Source organism: Protopterus annectens, chromosome 3.part1 (assembly GCF_019279795.1).
Source record: "Protopterus annectens isolate FY-2018-M chromosome 3.part1, PAN1.0, whole genome shotgun sequence".
Lineage (NCBI taxonomy): Eukaryota > Metazoa > Chordata > Ceratodontiformes > Protopteridae > Protopterus > Protopterus annectens.
Window position 1 is genome coordinate 1,471,813,488 of NC_056732.1, and position 26,533 is coordinate 1,471,840,020.

A 26,533-nucleotide genomic window follows, 5' to 3' on the forward strand; every position below is an offset into this window, starting at 1 on the left:
CACAAAAACATTCCCAGAGGCCCTAATTACAAACACACAACACCAACACAAGCCTCCAAAGCAGACACCCAATAAAACAACCTCCAGACATAGCACATGTAACACATAGTACACAAAGCTGGTGTGCCAAACAGTCATAGGACAGAAGGAGAAACAACATGCCTGATACAGTTGTAATAGGTGACTCCATAGTGAGACATGCTGCTGTTCCAGGGATGGCTTGCACCTGTTATCCATGAGTGTCTGGATATTGCCTAAGGCTTTTGCAACCTACAGAGATCCTTTCGTAGGCAAGGCCGAAAAGACCAACCCACCACCATAGAAAACAAAACTGGAAAGAAACAGAAGGGTAATGCTGATCAATGCCAGATGTGTAAACCTCAATATGCATGCTCCTGAGGCCCTCCCCAGTATGGAGAACATTGCTGTCTGTCCAGTGATAGAAACCTGCTGCAAGCCTCGTGACAGCACACCAGCACTACCAGGTAATACCACATATCATGTGTTATGGCCACAAAACCTGTAACAAAACATAAAAGGAGGGTGAGTATCCATATTCAGCACAGACACCCATACTTCCAGTTAACTGACAATGCTTATGTCATTGCAGTGCACCCATGTGCAACTAACCGTAGGCAAGACTGCTGTATAGTCTGTAGCATGCTACAGACCACACTCTCACACACAGGAACCCCATCCCACTGTCCTGAAGACAGTGGGCAGTATGAATGTACCACCAAATACAAAACAAGGTACACACAAATTACCACATAGGTGGTAAACCATTATGTGTGGAAGGAGTAATCAGGGACCTAGTGACACAAGTGGACAGTCATCTGTTATGTGACAGTCACATCGCCAATTTGTCTAGGAAGACTGTCTATATTGGACACTGTATCATGAAAGGATTCACATCTACGTCAACAAAGGTCATTGTGCCTCTATACTGTTCCCCTATCAGACCATATTGTAATACAATGCCTCATTTGGATGTACATTACATGGCACCTGCAGCAGTTAGAAAGACCTCAAAGGTACCTCAGCAAGAGTCAGAAAGGGTCTCAAATATATCTCATATGCTGCCTGGCTTTAGACACCACAGCTGAATGCAGTCACATACTGCCTACACAGAGGCATTGTATGTCTGTTGTACAAGTCCATGTCCAACACAGAAGTAATGGACATGCTCCACCCCAGAAAACTCAAAGCCATCGGAGCTGTGTGAGTCAGAGATGTCAACCTTAACACATAATCAAATAGGATGTGCTGGAGGGACAGATACCTAACCCTGAGTCTCTCCACACCCTGGAACAAAATACCACTACTTGTTAGGCAGAGCCCCTCACTGACACTCTTCAACAGGAAGTTAGCAAAATGGATGGATAATTGTAGATGTACACTGGAGGTATTTACTGTGTCATGTCCAGACAGCGGCACAGCTAAGTAAATCATAAATGGCCATAATATTCACATAGCAAGGGGTGGCAAAAGCCACACACACTGTGGCTAGGCTTACAAATGCCCTAGGGTGGATAGCCTAGTATGAACCTATGAACCTATTATGATACAAATTGTACAGGACACTAAGGATAACCCCAAGGCTGCTGCAACTGATGGTAGTAAGCGTGTTGTGAATTCCCAGATATGCTCTGGATCACACAAATATTACAAACAACATACCAAACATACACACATATTGCCAACATACATCCTGACAGGTGCAGTGCAAACCCCCCCCCTCATAATGCAAACTATCTTTCCCAGCAGACTGCTGCCTCCCTGACATTATGTCAGCCTTACCACAGGATATGTACCCAAAGAGCAGTGTACAACAACAGTGGTTGTTCTCAAGAAAGGTGTTGCCTGAATGGATACTAAAAACAACCACCACAGAATCCTGAGAAGCTTGGTCTGCACAGCTATGGAAAGGATCAGCATGTACCGCAGACATAACGATATTGGGGATCTATTGACACCCGACCCTACCCAGTGTGGGTTTATGAAGTGCAGACCCGCCCCTAAACATGTGTGACTCAGTTGAAACAGTAATTGAGGTCACTGATGAGGGCAATGTGGTCCACACAGTGTAGCTGGACCTTGCAAAGCCTTCCATACAATACCCTACGTGTTCAATATAGATATGCTCACCAGCTTATATATACACCCCAATGTCACTAGAGGGGTTGCAAACCAGACCAACGACAGAACTGACATGGTCAGACATGCTGCAGCCATGTCAGACTACAAACCACATATAACAGGTATCCCACAAAGCTTGGTCCTGGGACCTTCCCCGTCTGGTATATATGCCCCATAGGTACAGGCCAACATGTAAGGACTGTGCCTGAACATGTTTGCAGAGGACTATAAACCGCCTAACATATCTGACACTCCAGCTGACACAAGCATCCCACAAAAGGGCCACATAGAAACAGACAACCGGTGCCATAGCCATGTCAGCATGTTAAATGGAGAAAACTGTATAGTCAACCTCTGTGGATATACAGTAAGCGACCACCAATTACCACATAGGTGTTAACCCATTACATACTTAACATGTAATGACAGACCTGGGTACACAAGGTGATAGATATCCTGCATTGGACAAACATGTGGCTGTTGTGTTAACAGAAACAATCCATATACCAACCTAATCATGAAGGTTATGACATCTAGATAAGGGGAGGTAATTGTGGTTCTGCAGTTATCCTTCATCAGCGTTACAATTGACCACAACAGCCCCTGTGGGGTGTACCTCAGCAGACACCTCCATCAACTGTAAAGTCCACAACAGTACCTCACCAGGAGTATCAAAGAGCTTAAACACATGTAATGTGTTGCCTGATTAAACAGAGTGCAACTCCACACACTGCCATGCTGGCCACCCAAACGCAAGCTGTGCCTGATGTAGAAAGCCATGTCCAAGCTGGAATCAATGAGCATGCTGCACCTTGTACAATCTGAATGGCAGTGAGCTATGCACATGAGGGACCTGAACCCCAGCACTGACATACATAGGACAAGCTGTACTGCATTATCCATAACACAGAAGCCATCCCCACACATGAGTAAACTACCAGTACAGGTTATCCATAGAGTCACTCGTTGATTCTCCTCAACAGGAATCTTAATGAGTGGATGGGAGATGGTAGGTTTATCCTGGGTATCAATGTTATGTCACAGGTAGACAGAGGCACAGTATACTAAACAAGACATATGTCATGGCAAACTACACTTACGATGTGTCGAAGGACAAACAGACTCTCTGACTAGCATTAGAAATGGCCTAGGGCACATCGGTAGTGTTTGCCAATGTACACTATGTTGTGGAATACACTACTGATGTTGGATGAGGCTGTTGTAAGTAGTTCATATCTGAACATAATGCAACATGGTCAGATAGGTTCATAGGTTCATAGGTTTATACTAGGCTATCTGCCCTAAGGCATTTATAAGCCTAGCCCAGAGTTTTGTGGCTTACGCCACCCCTTATATGGAAACAATACTGTGCCCATTAGTTTGTTGCGCCTCTGTCCAGCAGTGACACAGAGATGATCCCCGGGGTAAACCTATGATCTCCCATCCACAGGTCAAGATTCCTCTAGAACAGAGCCAGTGAGGTGCTCTGCCTCACATGGACCGGGATTGTATTCCACAGCATAGGGAGTCTCTGAGTGATAAATCTATCCCTCCAAGATGTCCTACTTATATCCCTGCTAAGGTTTAAGTCACTTGCCCTAGTGGTTCTCGTGGATTTGGAGATTTTGAGGTGGAGCATGTCCATTAATTCCTGGTTGGACATGTCCTTGCATGTCAGGCACATGTCACCTCTGAGCAGACGGTATGTGACTGAATAGAGCTGGAGTGTCTTCAATCTGGCAGCATATGACAGATGTTGGAGTCCCTTTATCCTTTTGGTGGGGGACTTTTGGGGTCTCTCCAATTGCTGCAGATGTCGGGTGAGATACATCCCGAATGGGGCATTGTACTCAAACATTGGTCTGATAAGTGAAGAGTACAGGGGAACAATGACCTCACTAGATCTGGATGTGAATCCCTTCATGATCAGGTGGGCAATGTAGAAGGTCTTTCTAACCACTTTAGCAACGTGAGTGTCAGAAGAAAGGCCACTGTCAACCTGGGTCCCCAGGTCCATGATAGCCTCCTCTGTGCTTAGAGGATTGCCACCTATATGGTAGCTTGGGGTTACCTTGCTTTTCCCGAAGGGTATGACTATACATGTTTTGGCATTTAACTTCAGGCCATGGCTCTGGCACCAGCTATCAGTTTCCGTGAGTCCCTTCTGAAGGATATCCGTGTCTGATGCACTGTCCACTATGGCGCCCAGTTTGCAGTGATCTGCAAACTTTGTCAGCCAAAGTCCTCCCATGTTGGCCTGTACTTCTGAGAAGTAGATGACGAACAATAGGGGGCCAAGGACCGAGCCCTGTGGGACACCACTTGTGACTGGCTTGGAGTCTGACATAGCGCCAGCAACTCTAACCCTGTGGGTCCTGTCCTTAAGCCAGTTTGCAACCCATCTTGTGACATATGGGTTTACATTTAAGTTGGTATGTTTTTCTACAATACCCGAGTGGAGTATTGTGTCAAAAGCCTTTGCAAGGTCAAGGTAGGTTGTATGGACTGCCTTTCCCTCATCAATGGCCTTAGTGACTGTTTTGAAGAAGTTGACCAAGTTCAAAAGGCATGATCTGCCCTTGACAAAGCCAAACTGGGACGGGTCCAATGTCTGCATGTCCCCTATATCTTTGTTTATGAGCTCCATTATGATCCTCTCCATAGCTTTGCAGACTAGATTTGTTAAGCTTATGGGGCGGTAATTACCAGGATTCGTAGAGGCACCGCCTTTGGGCAGATGTGCACAACTGGACCCTAACCAGGCTGTTGTGCACACTATGGAAATGTAAAGCAGTAATAGGACTAAAGCCCAGGATACTGTCCACCACAGTGAAAGTACTGAACCACTACACTATACAGTACTACAGTGTTAGGTCAGTATGAACGGATGTTGACAATTGTATGCAAAGTATCCCATGCAAAACCTGCAGGCACAGTATAATCCCTGTTGTGTTCACACAAAAAGCATTTGGACAGTAACTACACAACATGGCACAGAACGCACAACCATAAATTGGAGATATTTGTTGAAGGTCACACTCATCCACAAATGTGATGGGCTGCAGAGTTCAACATATGGAAAGCTCGCACTGGGCATGCTCACACACTTTGATAAATGAGACATCTTTCACACAACATGCCATGGGAAGGCTGAACTGGGCATGCTCACACACTTAGTCCAAATATCAGTTTAGCATTTTGCCACATATATCTGGTATATGTACATGTTATTCCAGTAACCAACAACATTATAGCAATCTGACCAGTGCTCACACTTAAATGACTACAGAGACATACATGATATAGTGGATTTCCCCCATATGCAAACATCGTCCACAGATACACAAGTTGTTCATACAAACAGGAACTGTTATGGCAATAAAGACCTGCAAACACTGCTATCAGCACCAAATAATGTGCATCTGACAGTTAAACATATGGGTGTAGAGGTCAACACTAGGCTGTTTGCCCTAGGGAATGACAGCTTATCCAGAGTGTGTGTGTGTGGGTGGTTGTGGTTGGTCTGTGTGCAAGTCTGTGTGAGGGAAATGTTCCTCTTAGCAACTGGGAAAACACACCACAGGATGCTCATTCCCCTTTCTAAACACTGATGATGTCAGCACCCTATAAGTAAATCAGGAGAAAAGAAATCTCCCAGTAATCCGAATAGCGCGCTCTGCTAATGCGTCTGTCTCTAATGTCATAACATAGTTAGGTAGGGGTTTGAATCCAGCAAGTGTATGTGTATGAAAGAAGCACCCCTTTTGGCAACTGTGAAAACACACCACAGGATGCTCATTCCCCTTTCTAAACACTGATGATGTCAGCACCCTATAAGTAAATCAGGAGAAAAGAAATCCCCCAGTGATCCGAATAGCGTGCTCCGCTAATGTGTCTGTCTCTAATGTCATAACATAGTTAGGTATGGATTTGAATCCAGCAAGTGTGTGTGTATGAAAGGAACATCCCTTTTGACAACTGTGAAAACACACCACAGGATGCTCATTCCCCTTTCTAAACACTGATGATGTCAGCACCCTATAAGTATATCAGGAGAAAAGAAATCCCCCAGTAATCTGAATAGCACGCTCCGCTAATGTGGCCGTTTCTAGTGTCATAACATAGGTAGGGGCTTGAATCCGGCAAGTGTGTGTATGAAAGGAACATCCCTTTTGGCAACTGTGAAAACACACCACAGGATGCTCATTCCCCTTTCTAAACACCGATGATGTCAGCACCCTATAAGTATATCAGGGGAAAAGAAATCTCCCAGTAATGCAAATAGTGCGCTCTGCTAATGCATCTGTCTCTAGTGTCCTAACATAGTTAGGGAGGGGTTTGAATCCAGCAAATGTGTGTGAAGGGGTTTAGTGCATGTGCATGAAAGGAACATCCCTTTTGGCAACTGTGAAAACACACCACAGGATGCCCATTCCCCTTTCTAAACACCGATGATGTCAGCACCCTATAAGTATATCAGGAGAAAAAAAATCTCCCAGTAATGCAAATAGCACGCTTTGCTAATGCATCTATCTCTAGTGTCATAACACAGTTAGGTAGGGGTTTAAATCCAGCAAGTGGGAAGGGGGGTAAATATGTATGAAAGATACATCCCTTTTGGCAACTGGGAAAACACACTACAGGATGCACATAACCCTTTCTAAACGATATCACAATTATTTATGGCTTTTGATTCCAGACATGTCACGTGTGTTTTGCTCACACAGAATGCCCATGTGTGCGGGTTGTTTCTCACAATAATGCATGACATCAATTAAACCAGTTATGGCAATGCACACATGATGTATGTGTGTGCCAAATACACATATGTACCTGTGACCTTCAATAGTTACCATGTGTGATGCCTGCCACATGTGAATACATGGTATTTGCACAGGGTAACATTATGACTGTGGTCTTCTGTGCAGGTGCTGCATGTGGGATGTGTATATACAGTGTGAGATGTAGATGCTATCAATCTAGTACTGAGGGATACACACCTGGTCTGGGGCATATAGTCTACATGTTGTTGATGAAGAGGTGCTGCATGTTTCCACCTGTTGTGGGAGTGGTAAGAAGTTGTTCCATAGCAATGCAGTGACCGCATGCTAAGAACCGTTCAGCTAGGGTGTTGTAGCTACAGTAATTTATTAGCATTCAGTAATATGTCAGCATTCCTGGTGAGGGTATGATGCCAACCAAGGTCAGGGTTCTACCAGCCTGTGCCACTTGCTCAGTGAGCCCTTCCATGTTCCCTATCATGTATCCCAGTGAGGGACATCACACATCAGCTGTAGTGGCATGGACAATGACTGAGTCATATGTGTCCATGCATCTGACTGACCTGTATGCTTGTGTTATGTGGTGGACCATAGTGCCCCATGAGCATATCACTGTGACCTTCACCTTGTCCAGCCTGGTGAGCATGACCTCACTGTACTGGACAATAAAAGTACCTAACACAACTGCAGCAGTAGTGTTGTATAGCTGTACAGACTGTGCTTGTTTGGCACACAGGATTTGTGTGCTATGTGTTATGCGTGCTGTGTTCAGGCCTAATGTATGCCTGTGTGCCAGCTGCAGAGGTGTCTGCCACTCAGGCAGGATGCTATCCTTAGGCACCACGAATGGCCCGGTGTGTTTCCGTGCTTGTATTGCTGTCAGTGTAGGTCCACATCAGACTGGTATTGCAGTCACTGTAGTATTTCATGCCACCTGACAGGTTATGCCAGTACTGGGTTCAGAGTGCTTAGTCCACAGTTTGGCCATGTGTTTCCATCTCATACATGTGTTGTACATCCATGGGTAGGAGATAGGGTTGACTGTGTACATGTGGCAGCTGTGACATTACTACATGACTCACATATTCCACAACTGTACCATAGAGGTGACTGACAACTGACCTTTGCACGTGCTACCATAGTATTGAGATTGCATTGGTGATTAACAGCACATAGGGCCAATGGTGAACAAGATACATAGGTCCATAGGTTCATACTAGGCTATCTGCCCTAGGGCATTTATACACCTAGCCAGAATGTGTGTGGCTTTCACCATGCATTGTAAATCTATCTTGCTATGCCCTTTTCCAAGGTTAGTATACTGTGCCTCTGTCTAACAGTGACACATAAGTGATACCCAGGGTAAACCTGCAATGTCACATCCAGTCATTAATATCCCTCTTGAAGATAGTCACTGAGTGACTCTGCCTAACCTCTATTGGGATAATATTCCAGAGTGAAGGGAGCCTCTGAGTTATGAATGTGTCCCTCCAGCATGTCCTATGTATATCACTCCTGAGGTTCAAGTCTTTCCAGCATGTAGCCTGATGGGATCTGGATATTCTGAGGTGCAGCATGGCCATTAAGTCAGGGTTTGACATGGCTTTGTATGTCAGGCACAGATTGCCTATGAAGAGGCAGTATGCCACTGAGTAGAGCTGCTGTTTCTTTAACCAGTCAGTATGTGGCATATGTTTGAGCCCTTTGATCCTCTTGTTGAGGTACTTTTGTGGTCTTTCCAGTTGCTGCAGGTGTCTGGTAAGGTGCATGCCGACAGGGGCATTGTAGTCAATTATGGGCATGATGAGGGATGAGTAAAGAGGCACAATGTCCTCCCCTGATCTACATGTGAATCCCTTCATGATGATGTGGCCTATATAAAATGTTTTCCTAACCACTTTGGCCATGTTGTTGTCAAATGAGAGAATGCTATCAACTTGTGTACCCCAAGGTCCATAATTCCTTCATCTGCACTTAATGGATTAACACATATGTGGTACTTTGTGGTCACTTTGTTTTGACAAAGGGATGACTATACACTTTTGGCATTCAGCTTGAGGCCATGGCTGTGGCACAAGTCGTGTGTTTCCAAGAGGCCCTTTTGGAGGATGCGTGTGTTGGCTGGAGAGTTGATTATGGTGTCCGGTTTGCAGTCATCTGCGACTTGCTCAGCCACAGTACTTCCATGTTGGCCTGTACCTCTGATAAATATATACTGAACAAGACAGATCCCAGGGCTGAGCCTTGTGGGACACCACTTTTAACTGGTTTTGAGGCTGACATGGCTCCAGCAATTCTAACCATGTGTGTTCTGCCCTTGAGCCACTGTGCAATATCTGTAGTGGCATAGGGGTTAATATGTACACTGGTGAGCTTCCCTAGAATGCACAAGTGGGGTATTGTATCAAAGGTTTATGCAAGGTCCAGGTAGGCTGTGTAGACCACCTTCCCCTTGACAGTGGCCTTGGTGACTGTTTCAATGAAATCAAACAGGTTTGAGAGGCAGTATCTGCCATTAACAAAGCCAAACTGTGTATGATGACGTGTCTGTAGGTCCCCAATATCTATATTTATGAGGTTCATGATGATCCTTGCCATAGCTTTGCAGACCAAGCTATTCAGACGTATGGGGCGATAGTGTCCAGGATCCGTTAAGGCACCATCTGAATGTAGAGGGACCACAGTTGCTCTATGTCACTCTTTGGCCACATATCGTGTAGAAAGGCTGGGAATGAACAGTAGTGTTATGTCTGGGTGTAGCTCTTCTTGGGGGTCATGTAGGACACAGCCTGGGACACTGTCTGGTCCCATTGATGCAGTGTTTATTGCTGTGGAGAGGGCAGCTGTTACCTGAGCATCTGAGATGTCAGGGGGGCAGCACTCTGCTGGGAGAAATATTTGCCCTTTTGGTGTGGAGGGGGGGAGAAGGTAGCAGTGAACCTGTCTACTAGGATGTTGGCAATGTCTGTGTGTTTGGTATTTCTTGTGACATCTTGGACTACCTCTGAGCATATCTGGGAATTACCACCCAGGTTCCTAACATAACTACAGAAAGCCTTGTGATTATCCTCAGTGTCTTGTGGAATCTTCTCTCAAACATGGCCTTAGACAATCTTATGAGTGCCTGTAGTTATCTTCTAATACTCATCAGTGATGCCTTCACATTTTGGGAGTTTGTTGTATCATGTAGTAGCTTCATCCTTCTATTGTATAGTTTGTTTATGGCTGGTGTCCAGCACACAGGACGTCTGCCTTTGGAGGATTGGGTCTTGCTTTCATTTGGGATTGCATGATCCATGCATTCCTGAATGTGTCCATAGAATGCCTTTATATAGGTATCTGCAGTCTGGTCCATATTTTCAACAGGCCTGGGGGCTTTGAAGGTTTCCACATCATTTATGAGGAGTGTGAACATGCTTTACATGAGTTGTTGACTGTATTCTTCTGTGCAGGGGGTGGCCTTGGGATGTGAATATCCAGTGAGATTAGTTTATGGTCTGATCTTACCAGTGAGGGATGCACTTCTGGTCTGGAGCATAGAGTCCCCATGTTGGTGATGATCAGGTTCAGTATGTTTTCCCCTCTTGTGTGAGTGGTAACAAGTTGTTCCATAGCATATTGGTATATAAATTCCAGTAATCTGTGGGCTAGGGTGTTGGAGCTACAGTCATGCTCCCAGTCTATGTTTGGGTAGTTTAACCCACCCAATATAATGGTGTACGGACAGACCTACATATTTCCAACTGTTTTCAGGAAGGCCAAGTGCGGTTCTTGTGTTTGTGAGGGTGATCTGTAGCAGGCTATAACCTGGAAGGCAGTTTTACCCATTGTTACCTGCATATGGATAGTCTCTGATGTTTGGTGCTTTGCCACCAACCTGGAGGTGTGGGTATCTTGGATGAATATCAATACACCCCCTCCTTTTGTGGTTTTCTGCAAGTTTTGGGCCTGAAAAGCATGGTATGAGGTATAACTTGGTAGTGCTGGAGTGCTGTTGGTAGCCCTGAATCCGGTATCTGTTACTGCACAGATAGTGATGTTCTCCATGCTGAGGAATGTTTTGAGTGTGTGCATCATCAGGTTTAGAGTCCTGCAGTGGCATATATGACTGCTCACGTGGACAGATGCCAGGTAAGTCATATGCAAAGTGTCACAGGCAACGTACATGTGCACAGGAGAAACAGTGACATTCTGTCAAGTGAGACATGAACATACATATAGTAAGCTATGCAGATGTCACTAGGAGTCCACAGAAGCTGTGTAACTCTGCATGGCAGGTCGGATCAGTATTCCAGGGTAACTGCAAGGAAACATGCATGCAAACATAGCTACTGTAAGCAGGGCTGCATGTAGTCCATTGTACAACAAACAAGCTGTACCACTATCAGTAGGTAACACTGCACATGCTCACCAGCTGACATATGAATACCTATGTCACCAAAGGTGATACTTACCAGACCACTGACAGAAATGACATGGCCAGACACGCTGCATCCCACATGAACACATATCTCAAGCAACACAGACCTCACAAAGTCAGAGTTCTTAACAGGCACAGCCCATAAGGCCAAACACAATGTGTGACACACCTATAATAGGTGATGCCATAGTCAGACACACTGATGTCCCTCCCTCCAAACTGAGCAAGGTGAGGGTCACATATAGCTACCTGTCAGGTGATAGAATGTGCCACATAACACAAGCACTCAGGTCACTCCACAGCAAGTATAAGTATGAGGCACTCATTGTCCATGCTGGTGTGAACAACCTGAGACGTACCTCCCTGGACCACATGGAAAGAGACACAGAGGAGCTCTTACATCACCCTCTCAAACTCAGGAATCCCACACAGCCTTCATGATGACACAGGAGAGTATAGATTTCTCTGCAAACACCATCATACTGGGTGACGTCAACTACCCAGACATAGACTGTGAACATTACTCAAGCCACAATACCCAAGCTCTAGGGTTCCCATAGTTCAGAAACTCTTTAGCTATGGAACAGGTAGTCAACATTCCCACAAGAGGGGAAAATATACTAGACCTGATCATCACAAACATGAGTACAAAATGCTCACCACTTGAAGTATATCCCTCATTGTTGCAATCGAACCATATACTAATCACACTGGAGTACTGGATCCCCCACATATGCAAACCTCAAACACATCTATGTGTGTGTGGGAAATGCCCCTATTAGCAACTGTGACAGTACACTACAGGATGCAGATTCCCCTTTTGAAACACTGATGATGTCAGCACTCTATAACTATATTACCTGAATTAAAGCTCGCCAGTAATTTGTATAGCGTGCTCTGCTAATGCATCTTTCTCCACTATCATAACATAGTTAGGTAGGGGTTTGAATCCTGCAAAGGGAATGTAAATGAGTTTGTATGAGTGGGGTTTGTGTGTGTGCATAATGCTGTGAGGGAAAAGTGCCTTTTGCCAACTGGGAGAACACACTACAGGGTGCACATCCCTCTTCCTAAACACAGATGATGTCAGCACCCTCAAGTACAGCATTAGAAAGGATTTCTCCCACTAATGCAAATAGCACACTCTGCTAATGTGTCTGTCTCTAATGTTATAACGCAGTTAGGTAGGGGTTTGAATCTTGCAAATGGAAAGTATGTGTTTTAGTGTGTGTGCACAATGCTGGGGGTGGGATGTGGCTTTTGGCAAATGGGGCTACGCACTGCAGGGTGCACATTTCCCTTAACAAACAGTGATGTTGACAGCACCCTATACAAACAACATGACAACAGACAACTGCCAGTACTCAGTATAGTGCTACATGCTACTGTAACACGCACATGTACCAGAATATACCTAGATAGTGTTTTGAAACCTGAATGTGGCAAGTGTGTGGATGTGGGATGTTTCTGTGTGTACATTTCTATATGGAAAACATGTTGGATGTGGCAATCAGGGAACCACAGTACCTGATGCACATTACACTTTTAAACTAATGAGGTTGCCTGCACCCTGTGAATACAGGTAGAGAAGAGGACAGTGGTAGTAATCCAAATAGTGCACTTTTCAAATGTGTACCTGTCATGTGTTGACAGCTACTCATGTAGGGTAATAAAGAATGGAAATGGCAGGTGAGCATGTGCATGTGTGGGGGTAGCAGGGTGTGTGTAAATGCATGTGTGACAGAACAGATACATATAGCTGAATCTACAATACAGCACATGATGCACATTCCCATAGTCAATGGTAGCATGTGATGGTGTGCAGCTGGTACACTTTGGTGAGTAGTATGGGTGCAGATAACATTCCAGGACATTCATACAGTTACTACAGCAGGAATGCTGGGATATACACACAATCATAGTGGAACAGTGAACAGTTACCAACATGTTACTACTTATACACATCTATGTAGTCACCCTGTGCATCAGCAACATGTTTACCTTTTCCTGCACTGATGTTGTAGTATGCAGGAGGTGGCACAGTGTCATCATATGCACAGGGTGTGGGTTAGGTATGCCCAAGCCAGCCACTGGTAACACCAATTAACATGTGTGTGTATGTGTGTTTGTGAGGGGCAGCAGTACAGGGTGGACCAGTGTTGGTGCAGTGTGTGTGTGTATGTGTTTGCCCTAGGTGTTAAATATCTGCATGTGTGTAAGCATGCACACAGTCCCACATAATGGCTGCCATGTACAGGGTTTTGTGGACAGCCACAGACTGCACCTGTCAGGTCATCCAGATCAGTGTCTGTGGGCACAGACACGGTACCTGTGCCTGGCAGGGGTGCTATGGACCGTATCCGGTACTAACCCAGACTGGGTGCTGTCATCGGAAGCGAGGGTGTGTTGACTGGACACAGTTCCCTGTTGGGACTGTCCAGAGCCACGTGCACGTGGTCTCCTGGGGTGTCCTGATGACAGCACTGACCCAGCATTGCTGGGGCTGCTGCTTGCACTTGCGGTGCGTGAGTGGGCCTGTTGTCGTCCGTGGCGACTGCCAGCTGGTGCTGTTGCCGGCATATGGCCACGTCGACGCCGCAAACGCACACCATCGCCCTGGCCCATGGACATCTGGTTGTGGAGCAGCTGTTGTATGTCCCCACAATGTCTGTCAACGACATCTGTGAAATTATGAATACATTCGCAATGTCACGCATGCCATCTGTCATGGCTGTGCGACATGCTCTCAGCTCCCTCAGACCCTGTCTGGTGTACCTTTCCATATGAGCCTGTGCCTGCATAACAGTCCGAAACATAGTGGAGATTGACATACCTCCTTGGGCACGTCAGCCAAAGGAAGTACGGCCACGGATGCCCCCACGAGAACCCATGGGCGACTGTCTGCGTGGTACCATTGGAGGACCATGCTCATGGCTGCTTTGTGGGGATGCATGTACCACAGGTACCACATTACCCTGATCTATGCCCAATGCAGACTGTCCATCGCCTAGGGACAATGGTGACAAAGGATGTAACGGCAGGATGACTGTGCGCATTGAAGGGGTTGACAGCTGTGTACTGTCAATTGGCTGACCAATGGCGGACCCAGACACACCTTCCTGCACCATTATAGACATTTCATCATCATCAGTACCTGGGGCACAAGATTCAGGTTCCCTGCTGCAGGTCACCAGAGCAGCACCAGAACCTACGGGAGGGAAACAGGGAACACAGGTTACAGTCTCAACACATATGTTACAGTGATGCACTTCAATACAAATGCACACATTCAGAAATGGACACATGCACTCATGGACACACACACACATGCACACATGGGCACAGGCACACATGCACACATGCACACATGCACACCCCACAGTACACACACACATCAGTACTGAGTTACACTACTCTTACTAGTATTAACGTGAGTGTTGCAGGTATTATTAAACACACTCACCAGCATGTATACTACAGAGATATACTACTCTTACTAGTATTTTACTTTATAATTCATATATATATGTTTTTTTTCATGTCCTTTTACTTTTAAGTATCTTTCCAGATGATCACTCTATGCTATTGGTTGCAATTTACATTTATTGGCCACAGTATTTGTGCTCCTGGCAGCAGTATAAGACATTTTTTTACATATTGTGTTTCATAATTATCAGTTTTCTTAATCTCGGTCTCGTGTTTTATTATGAGTTATACATTTATTAATTTTATATATGAGGTATTAATAGTAACTAATATTTTATATAACATCTATGGCAGTCATACGGTGTTTGTTTTTCTGCATTTGCTGCCTTTTATAGCGGACTCCCTTGGGAAGTTCGGCTTGTGGCATGTTTGATTCTGCGGTGTATTGTTGGAATGATTTTTGACTTGTTTTTGCCTTGATTGCATTTTGCGACGATGTTGTTCTTGGTGGTCTTCTTTGTGAATATATTTTTAGGTAGGTACTGCTATAGTTGCTGTGAAGCACTGACTGGTTCATTTTGATTAATGAACTTCCTTTCACTTACGTCATCAGACTTTCATTCTCTTGACAAATGTTATTTCGTCTCCCTGGTAAGCGTGCCTGGCTACTGTTACCAGTTTCTTTAAATTACCATTCATCACCTGTTTGAATTTGAATATTACATTCTTTCAGGTTGATGAAGAACTAAACAACCAGATTTATGTAAGCCACTCCCCCTCTTTTGATTGGATTTATATTATTTTAACATATTTTAATATATTTTAATATATTTTGATACATAATTACTACATTCTCTACATAGGATCTTAGGTAGCATGAATACTGAAGTAGTTCAGTCGATGTTCCTTGAATGCAGGACTTTTAATAATTTAAATTAAAACAGGCACGATGTTTTTGCAATATATTCTTGATGCTTCCTATAAGTATTTTCTGTCTTTCATGGCTTGAGCTTTGTCTCATATTTTAAGCATATTATATGTGTTTTATTTTTGGATCGGCATACAATCTCATGTTAGCGTAACTACGGAGATTCCTCATGATAGTTCTATGACAACATGGAATTTTTTATGCTAAAGGTTGTGTCATAATGACAGTATTTATTAAAATATTCAATGTTTTTGACATCAGTAGCGTTTTTTTAATGGCTGTGTATACACTGTTTCTTTAACAAATGAAATTCTAACATGATTAATGAAGTGTTCTTTCATCTCAATAAAGAAGATTTACGCATATTGGTTCGTCTCCAGTGGTGACTCCTGTTTGGATCTTATACTACTATTTGTTCCACATTTTTCCACGAGGAGTCTTTACTTTCCTGCAACAGTTTTGTTGGGGTTTTTTCTGTTGCTTGTTGCTGTTTGCAGGTTTGACTAATGGAGCAGATTAACATTAAATTGGACTTTAATCCAGAGACGAGGACAACTTTTTCATCTGCTTGGGATTCTCTCAAGCATTGTACTGAAAATCCTTTATTGACTCTGGAGTTGACTAACCAAGCCACTATTTCACCACAGACTCCTAACGGTGAGAGCATTAATAAATTTAATAGACTTTGTAAATTGTTCCAGGATGACTTGTACCAATTACAAAGATATGCATGGCAAAGACTGCACCTAGAGGCATGTATACATTTTAAAATAGTGCCTAGAGGCATGCGTATCTTTTGTATGCCTTCTTATGGGGACAGCCATCCCACTTTATTGAGAAAATGGCAAGACTTGAATATACAACTTGGTTTCAGCTACATTAACCTCCTTTTAGAATATTTTGCACCTCTTGAAACTGACTTAAGGAATAAAATAGATTCACAGTACAAAGTCATTTCAGAACGCTTCAACACGGAATATTTTGTTAAAAGGTTGGACAATGTATTGACTCAAGTTCATTCTTTTAGTGAAAGACTGAAACAGGTAAAGCACAAGAAACTTGTAAGGGATGCTAAAGATTTTGCTCTTGGTCAAGTTTTCTTATGGCCTAGGACAGAAAATGTACCCACACGAATAGACTCTAATGCTGAAAAACAGCCTTATGCCTCCAGTTCTCTTCCTTTTTCACAAGGAACTTCCAATACTGGCACTGATATAGTTCCTTCTTTTTCATCTACAATCAGCACAATGGGTAATATTTTATTTTATTTTTATTTTTTATTTATTTAACATTTGTTGACCGGGAATGTCCGACTAGGTTCCACAGAGCCTGTTTTCAGCGGAGGCCCGGGGAGAAATGCTCCAGATGCATGTCTTTGGAACTGATACCTAACAGTTTTGTTTTTAAACCCACTGAAGATGCAAGTTCTGCTAGTGATACCCCCCCCCCCAAACCAACAGGCAGCTAAAGCTTTCCTTTTAGCAGGTGCTAAACCTAAGGATACAGCCCCTGCTACTAACTGTTTTTTACCATTTCCAGTCAAGCAACAACTTGGATGGAGAGGCCGATCAAACAGCAGGGGGCCCAGAAAAAGAAAGGGATCCGAAGAAAAGTATGCAAACACAAGGAAACAAAGAAATTGAACTCTTTAGTGTATAATGTTTCTGATTATGTTTTATCTGATACCGATATTTCTTTATTAGATAAAGGTCTTAATTTCATCCCTTCTCAAACCAGTATTTTGAATGAGGTTTTAATTGATTTGAGATTATTTTGTCGAAATGTTTCTTTGAAAATTTTATTTAAAAACAAGAATGCCTTAGATACTCAAACCTTAAAAATTTTTTTTTAGAATTAAAAGTAGTTTTATACCCTTTATGCCACATAATGTGGAAAGCTTTTTGAAGATGTGTGAAAATGACTTTTATGAATGGTTTGCTTTGAATAAGAAAAGATGCAGCTTTTTTAATGTTACCAAAGCTGAACAAGAGTCCATTCATGCTTTAAAAAGCAATGTCCACATTATTATTAAGCCAGCTGATAAGGGTGGGGCCGTGGTCATTATGAACTCTTCAGACTATGACAATAACATGCATAGTCTTCTAACAGATGACACAGTTTATGAATTGATCTCGTCGGAGAGAGTTAAGAGAATTATTAAAATGATACAAACTGACTTATATAACCTTTTGATGTGTGGTCAGATAAGTTGTGAACTCTATGAATATTTTTTCATAGAGTTCCCTACAATCCCCATAATTAAAGGTCTACCTAAGATACACAAAGGTATTAATCCTGTACCAATGAGACCCATAGTTTCCAGCGAATGTTGGATAACCTCTACCATCTCTTCATTTGTTGAAAGCTTACTTAGACCTTTAGTAGATAATGTCCCTTATATTCTTAGGGACTCATACCAATTGGTTGAGTTTTTCAGTGAATTTGTATTAGATAAGAAGGACAAAGATTTACTTTTAGTCACTATGGATGTCAAAAATCTTTTTACTTGCATTCCTAACAACATAGGGCTTCAAGCTATCAGAGAGATCCTAGTTGCTCAGTCTGACTATAGTAATAATAGACAAATTCTTATTAATTGTTTACTAGAATTAATACTCAACAATAATGTTTTTTTGTATAATGATCACCTTTATCTGCAAAAATGGGGGGTTGCCATGGGCACCCCCTGTGCTAACAGTTACGCTAACCTTGTAGTTTATCACTGGGAGCGCAACTGCTTGTTCCAACATGCAGAATTTAGCAGAATCAGGATGTATAAGAGATTTGTGGATGACGTTCTTTTCATATGGGAAGGCACACAATCGGAGTGTACTAACTTTATTAAAGAACTAAACACTACAACGTCTTTTCTAAGGTTTACAGCAGAGACATCTTGTCATCAGATAAATTATTTAGATTTAACATTGGACCTTGTGGGGAATAAAATAGTCACTTCATTGTACAGGAAACTTACCTGGAGGAACACGCTACTCCGCTATGAGAGTATGCACCCTAGATTTACTTTTAAGGGTATTATATTAAGCCAAATGTATAGGATATATAAAATATGCAGTAACAAAACTAATTTACAGTTAGAACTCGATAATTTGGAAGCTCTGCTTAGAGAAAGAGGTTACCCCTCTAAATTAATTACAGAATGTAGGCAGGAAATTATAGGGAAAAGGAATGTTACTCATAACCTGGATGACTACACTAGGAGCATCTCAAAACCCTATATAAGAAACAAAGATAAGTTCACTGATAAGTTGAGTTATGTCACTAAATACACCAGTGATATTATTAGTCTCAACAAAATCATTAGCAGGAATTGGAATGTTTTAATTGCTGATGCCTTCACTAAAAAAATAGTGGGTGATTATCCCAGATTTAGTTACAAGACATGTAACAATTTAAAGCAGTTACTTTGTCTAGAAAAGATTTCTTCTAACAATAATGTAACGGAAGAACTACAGGGCACATTTCCATGTGGACACTGCCATATGTGTCCCTTTATTTCCAAGGTTATCAGCTTTCAACATCCTGAAGGGTTTTTTACTTTTAGACCCAAGTTCCATAGTGACTGTAACAGTGTTAATTTAATCTATTTAGCTACTTGTGATAAATGTGAAGTGTTTTATATTGGCCTTACCAAGAGGAGACTTCGCGATAGAATTTATAATCACTGTTATGACATTAAGAAAGGTCATGAGTGCAATGCCTTAGCTAAGCACATTAATGAACATAAAACTCATACTTTTAGTTTCAAGGTCTTGGAACTAGTGGCTTTTAACCATAGAGAAGGTGACAACATCAATCAGCTAGCCATTAAAGAACTTAAATGGATTTTTACCCTGAAAGCTCACATTTATCCAGGCATCAACCAGTCTGCATCCATTAAATCCATTTTGAATAGTAGAAAGTTATAATTATAAATTAGATTGTCTTAGGATATAGGTCAACATAACATTTGTTGTGATTTTTAGATCATGGGTACTGTCCCCCTTTTTTTGACCTGTTTGGTTGACATTCCTTCTCCCTGTAGCTCCTGGCTTATTGAGTACGCATTTTTTTGTGGCCTTGGATATGGCTTATATATGCCCTCTTTTGAATATTTTATATACCTATAAGGTGCCTTTGATGTTCAATATATATCACATATATTACTTTAATATCTGACAGAATATTCCCTACACAAGCCCAAATATAGAAGATTTGGTTTATATATACCTCTTTTGTTTGATTTTTCAATAATATATTTTTTTAATAATATTCTCATTAAGATTCTGGGAAATAATTCATATATATATGTTTTTTTTTCATGTCCTTTTACTTTTAAGTATCTTTCCAGATGATCACTATATGCTATTGGTTGCAATTTACATTTATTGGCCACAGTATTTGTGCTCCTGGCAGCAGTATAAGACATTTTTTTATATATTGTGTTTCATAATTATCAGTTTTCTTAATCTCGGTCTCGTGTTTTATTATGAGTTATACATTTATTAATTTTATATATGAGGTATTAATAGTAACTAATATTTTATATAACATCTATGGCAGTCATACGGTGTTTGTTTTTCTGCATTTGCTGCCTTTTATAGCGGACTCCCTTGGGAAGTTCGGCTTGTGGCATGTTTGATTCTGCGGTGTATTGTTGGAATGATTTTTGACTTGTTTTTGCCTTGATTGCATTTTGTGACAATGTTGTTCTTGGTGGTCTTCTTTGTGAATATATTTTTAGGTAGGTACTGCAATAGTTGCTGTGAAGCACTGACTGGTTCATTTTGATTGACGAACTTCCTTTCACTTACGTCATCAGACTTTCATTCTCTTGACAAATGTTATTTCGTCTCCCTGGTAAGCATGCCTGGCTACTGTTACCAGATTCTTTAAATTACCATTCATCACCTGTTTGAATTTGAATATTACATTCTTTCAGGTTGATGAAGAACTAAACAACCAGATTTATGTAAGTGACTCCCCCTCTTTTGATTGGATTTATATTATTTTAACATATTTTAATATATTTTAATATATTTTGATACATAATTACTACATTCTCTACATAGGATCTTAGGTAGCATGAATACTGAAGTAGTTCAGTCGATGTTCCTTGAATGCAGGACTTTTAATAATTTAAATTAAAATAGGCACAATGTTTTTGCAATATATTCTTGATGCTTCCTATAAGTATTTTCTGTCTTTCATGGCTTGAGCTTTGTCTCATATTTTAAGCATATTATATGTGTTTTATTTTTGGATCAGCATACAATCTCATGTTAGCGTAACTACGGAGATTCCTCATGATAGTTCTATGACAACATGGAATTTTTTATGCTAAAGGTTGTGTCATAATGACAGTATTTATTAAAATATTCAATGTTTTTGACATCAGTAGCGGTTTTTTAATGGCTGTGTATACACTGTTTCTTTAACAAATGAAATTCTAACATGATTAATGAAGTGTTCTTTCATCTCAATAAAGAAGATTTACGCATATTGGTTCGTCTCCAGTGGTGACTCCTGTTTGGATCTTATACTACTACTAGTATTTTACTTTGTTTAAATAAAGACGTTATTGTGTGGTACCCGGTATAGTGTTTTCTCTCATATACTTTTCTTTTTTTATATACTGGGTTTTACCTGTAAGCCGTTTTGCTTTTCGTTTATTAGTTTATTTTTATTCGGCAAAAGGACACACGCGTCTATGGAGAACTTAGATACCAACTCATCAAAAGATGGTCACCATCAAAGATTTCTTAGAATATTGGATATTCCAAATAATCCACTACTTACAGCGTCTTTTAGTGAAAATATACAAGATAATAGAAACAACCAAGATCTATCAGAATTCTTTAACCAATATAAAAATCTTGAGAATCTGATGTACAAATACAAAAGACTCCAATGGCAACGGTTACATCTGCAAGCATCACTAGACTCCAAAATTATTCCACGTGGTCTAAGAATACTGAATATGCCTACATATGGTGAGTCTTTTCCTATTCTTTTGAGAAAATGGCAAGAATTGAATTTACAATTCAGTACAAAATATATGGATCTCTTAATTGACTTTTTTCTACCCTTTGAGAATGAACTTAAAGCTGAAATCATTGCCACAGAATCAATTATTAATAAGAACTTTGTACAAGATACAGTTTTTCTAAAAATGAATGAACTTCAGGATAACATCATGTCATATGAAAGGAAGCTGCAAAATATTAAACTATCAAAACTTAACAGAGACAAAAAAGATTTTGCTTTAAATAATGTCTTCTCATGGCCCAAAGAAAACAACTTTAGACATCAAACTGTTTCTGACAAGGCAAGGAATGTGCATACTACACCTTTAAATTCAGATTCCACCTATGCTGCAGTTACACAAGGCACTCCCTGTTCTCTGACAACTGAAACAGCTTGTATGCAAGAGGAGAAGAACACCAGTTTAGCTCTCCCTGTTTCTGAGTCCTCTGACCAACAAAACAGTAATTTAAAAGATAAAAACAGTGAATTAGGAGCTATTCCAAAGAAAACATATGCAGTTTTACCATCTACAAGTCATACTTCATCGACTCTAAGAAAGGAGGGAACTTCAAACATACAAGTGACTGAAAACACAGAAAGTATTTTTTTAGATGCCAGCAAACAAGGCGACTTCACTTTGAGAGTACCACTACCTTACAAGAATCGAATGAAACAATATGTACACAAAGGACAGTCACTGCAACTGGGTTCACTGGCAGGAGCAGTACATTCTCCGAAGAGGAGACGGACTTAACTACAGGTTTGATTTTGAACCTTTCCTCTATTATTTTAACACCAGAACAGTTGAATGTTTTAAATAAGGGCCTTTCATTTATACCTGCTAGAAAGGCTAATCTTACAGAAATGATTAAAGACCTTAAATTATTAGGCAGGAATGTGTCTCTAAAAGTTTTGTTCCCAAACAATGTTACAAATAATATGAATGTGTTTAAACAGCCTAGCACTTTCATTCCTTATACTCCGCCGAGTATACAAAGATTCCTTGATATATGTGAAGCATCTTTTAGGCAGATATATGATGATAACTTGAGTGACTATTACTATGGAAATCTAAATACAAGTGAATATAGAGCACTGAATGAACTAAAGAACTTGAATTCTGTCGTTATTAAACAGGCAGATAAAGGTGAAGGTATTGTTATTTTAGATAAGCAATTGTATGTACAACAAATGTATAAGTTACTGCTCAATAATGATACATACAGAGGAATCTCAAAAGTTACAGTGAATGCCATCATTGATAAAGTGTCTTTTTTGATTTTTGACTTATTAATTACTGATTTAATAGATGAACCACTGTTTAAATACTTTAATGTCTTGAATCCAACTATTCCTAAGATTTATGGTTTACCAAAGGTTCATAAAGACAGAAGTCTGCCACCAATGCGTCCCATAGTCTCAGGCACTGGTTGGTGTACAGAACCACTGTCTATTTTTGTTGAAAGTACACTGCATGTGCTCTTAGACAAATGTGAAAATATTTTAAGAGACACAAAAATGTTTCTAGAGAAATTACATACTAGAATTGAAAGTTTATCAGATATTAATGACTTTGCTCTTGTTACCATGGATATAGAGTCATTGTTTACAAGTATCCCGAATACATGGGGCATTAATATGATTAGAAATTTTCTTACAAGAAATAATTGCTTCACCAATGAAAAAGTACAACTTATATGCAGTTTGTTAGAGATTATTCTGGAAAATAATGTTGTATATTTTGAAGAACAATTCTTTCTGCAACAGATCGGTATTGCCATGGGCACACCATGTGCAAATAGTTATGCTAATCTATCTCTTACATTCTGGGAACAAACACATGTCTTTTCTGATAAGAATCCATTTATTAGTCAGCTTTTATGGTATACACGTTTTGTGGATGATTTTTTTTATTATGGAAAGGCAATATATCTGAGCTTATATTATTTATTAACTATTTGCATACAACTACTGATTTTCTGAGATTCACATACAAATTTTCTGCATCTGAGATTGATTTCTTAGATGTACATATAATCAAATCAGAGTTGACAGGTTTTACCAGCAAAATTTTTCATAAACCCACGAAGAAAAATACATACATGCACAAAACCAGTATGCATCCTAGACACATTCCAAGAAATGTGCTCAAGGGGCAGGTATACAGAACATTAAGATTACACAACAATGATAATGATGCAGTACTAGCTTTGAATAAATTGAAAACTGATTTTTTAAGAAGAGGATATCATATGGATGAAATAGATAGAACTATTTCTGATGCTTGGACACTCAGGGACTCTAAATGTAAAGCGTACTTTCAATCTTCTAATTCTATTACATCAGATAGCAGTAATTTGAGAAATAATACACAAAATAATAGCATTAGAGTGGTTTTTCAGTATGCTAGTAATGTTAATCAGTATACTAATATTATTAAACAACATTGGCGCATTTTACATGAGATTCCTTGTTTACATTCTTTCATTGGTAATGCACCTAGTTTCAGTTTCAGAAATAATCTAACATTAAAACAACAATTGTGTAATAAAGATGTCAAAAAAACTACCTATAATTCCAGACGCAAAGGTACTTTTCCTTGTAGGTCTTGTACTGCTTGTACACATATTCATAGCACTACACCATATATTCATCCTGTTAGAAATTTTACACTATACTCTCATTCATATGCAGACTGTAAAACCACAGATGTTGTTTATTTTTGTTTCTGCCAAATATGTCATGCCTTCTATATAGGAAAAACAAATAGAAACTTAAAGGATAGAATATTGGAACACATAAGAGACATCAGAAATAACAAAACTACTAGTGCGCTTGCTCAACATGTTTTAAACACTGACCCTTCACACTCTTTCAAGTTCTTTGTTTTACAACATATACATAGAAATGTGAGGGGAGGAGATATAAAAAATTTTACAGAGAGCCGAGAACAAAGATGGATTATCAAGCTCAACGCTGATAGATATCCAGGCTTAAATGGTTGTACATCACTGGTTCCATTTCTTAAAGCTAGACGCCTTCAACACGATTTTTTGCATAAAATAAATAAAAAAAAAATATATATATATACATATATTTCTTTCATTATATATTTTGTATTATGCATTTTTTTTATATATATTACATATATGCATTTTTATGAGATTATTTAATTGTTTTAAATTAGATATGCATAAATATGAATATACTATGCATTTTTATTTATATGCATTTTTTATATATATGCATTTTTAATGAGATTAACTGTTTTAAATTAGATATGCATAAATATGAGCATACTTTACATTTTTGTGTATATATATTTTATATGCATATTTTAAAATATTCTTGTCATATATGCCTTTAAATTTTCAAAAGTTGTATGATGTCACTAATTGGAAAAAATTTTTTTGACTGAGAGTGATATAAAACAAGCAGTTGAACAGTTAATTCTTTGTCTGATGAAGCAACGAAGGTTGCGAAAGCGCTCACCTCTCCTTTTTACTTTGTTTAAATAAAGACGTTATTGTGTGGTACCCGGTATAGTGTTTTCTCTCATATAGTATTATAAATTGTTTTTCAGGTAATGATAAACACACTCACCAGCATGTATGGCCTGCCTCGTTGCTAGATGGGAGGGACCTGGAAATGTGAAGAAAGTAAGGTCAGTGGGCACAAGTGTGCCATTTGTTTTGCATATGATACAGTACAGTAGTACACCAGTTCCCTTATACACATCAGCTGCTCATAATGTCAGTATCACAGATGCACAATTACATATCATGATGACAGATACATACCACGTGCACACCTTATGCATGCATGAAGTAACAGTGTACAGAACAGTCATATGTGCATATGGCATCTTACCTGCATGTTCGGTGTCTTGCTGCTGTGTGGATCCAACCTCCATCATTATGCAAGTCTGATGCTGTTGTTGTTCTGGGGCTGGATCCATGACACTTAGCAGTAGCCCCTCCTTTCTGGTGAGGGGGGATGTGTGGCCACCACCCCACCTGTGGCAACCTATTGCCTGCAGATATCTGCAGCACGCTGGCGGACATATCTAATCAAATCACTGCAGTGATGTCTCACCTGCTCATATGTCCTATCATGCATGCCAACATCATTTATCCTGCTGACAAGGTTTTGCCACAGTGCAGACCTCTCCTGCTGATTCTGGGTGGTGCGTGAAAACAGGATGTCATAGTCACGCACCAGGCTCTGGTGGATCACTTCGTCCTCTGCAGCAGAGTAGGCAGGGTTCCTTTTTGGACCCATATCTCCCTGGAAAAGTACACAAACAGGATATCAGCAGAGTATGTCAGCAATATATGGTACACAGTCTATACATAAAGTATTAAAATTGTAGTTATTACTGCTTGGTTGTAACTTGATTAAAGTGTAGCTATCATTCTACGTCCTTTGGATTAAGCACTTGGCCTTCAGACCAGTTGTTTTACATTAGGAAGGTTTGTGGCAAGCAGTGTGGTGGCAGGACAGGTAGCTGTCATCCTTCCAAGTTGGGAACTGCTGATTGAGAGCCCAGTGTCCAAGTGTATTAGTTCTGGTATAAGCAGTTGGGTGGGCTTCAGGCCAGTTATTTAACATTAACAAGGTTTGTGGTCTGCACTCTTGTGTGAGAATAGGCCGTACTCTGCCATTCATAGCTGGGAACTTCTGGTTTAAGGTTTATAGTGCCTGCATATTTGAACTGTATCTTACTGACATTGGTACACCTTGTTTGCTGTAGCATACACTACATCCAAGCCTCCTGGATCTAGCTTTGTTTATATGCTTGTTATTTGTTAGCTT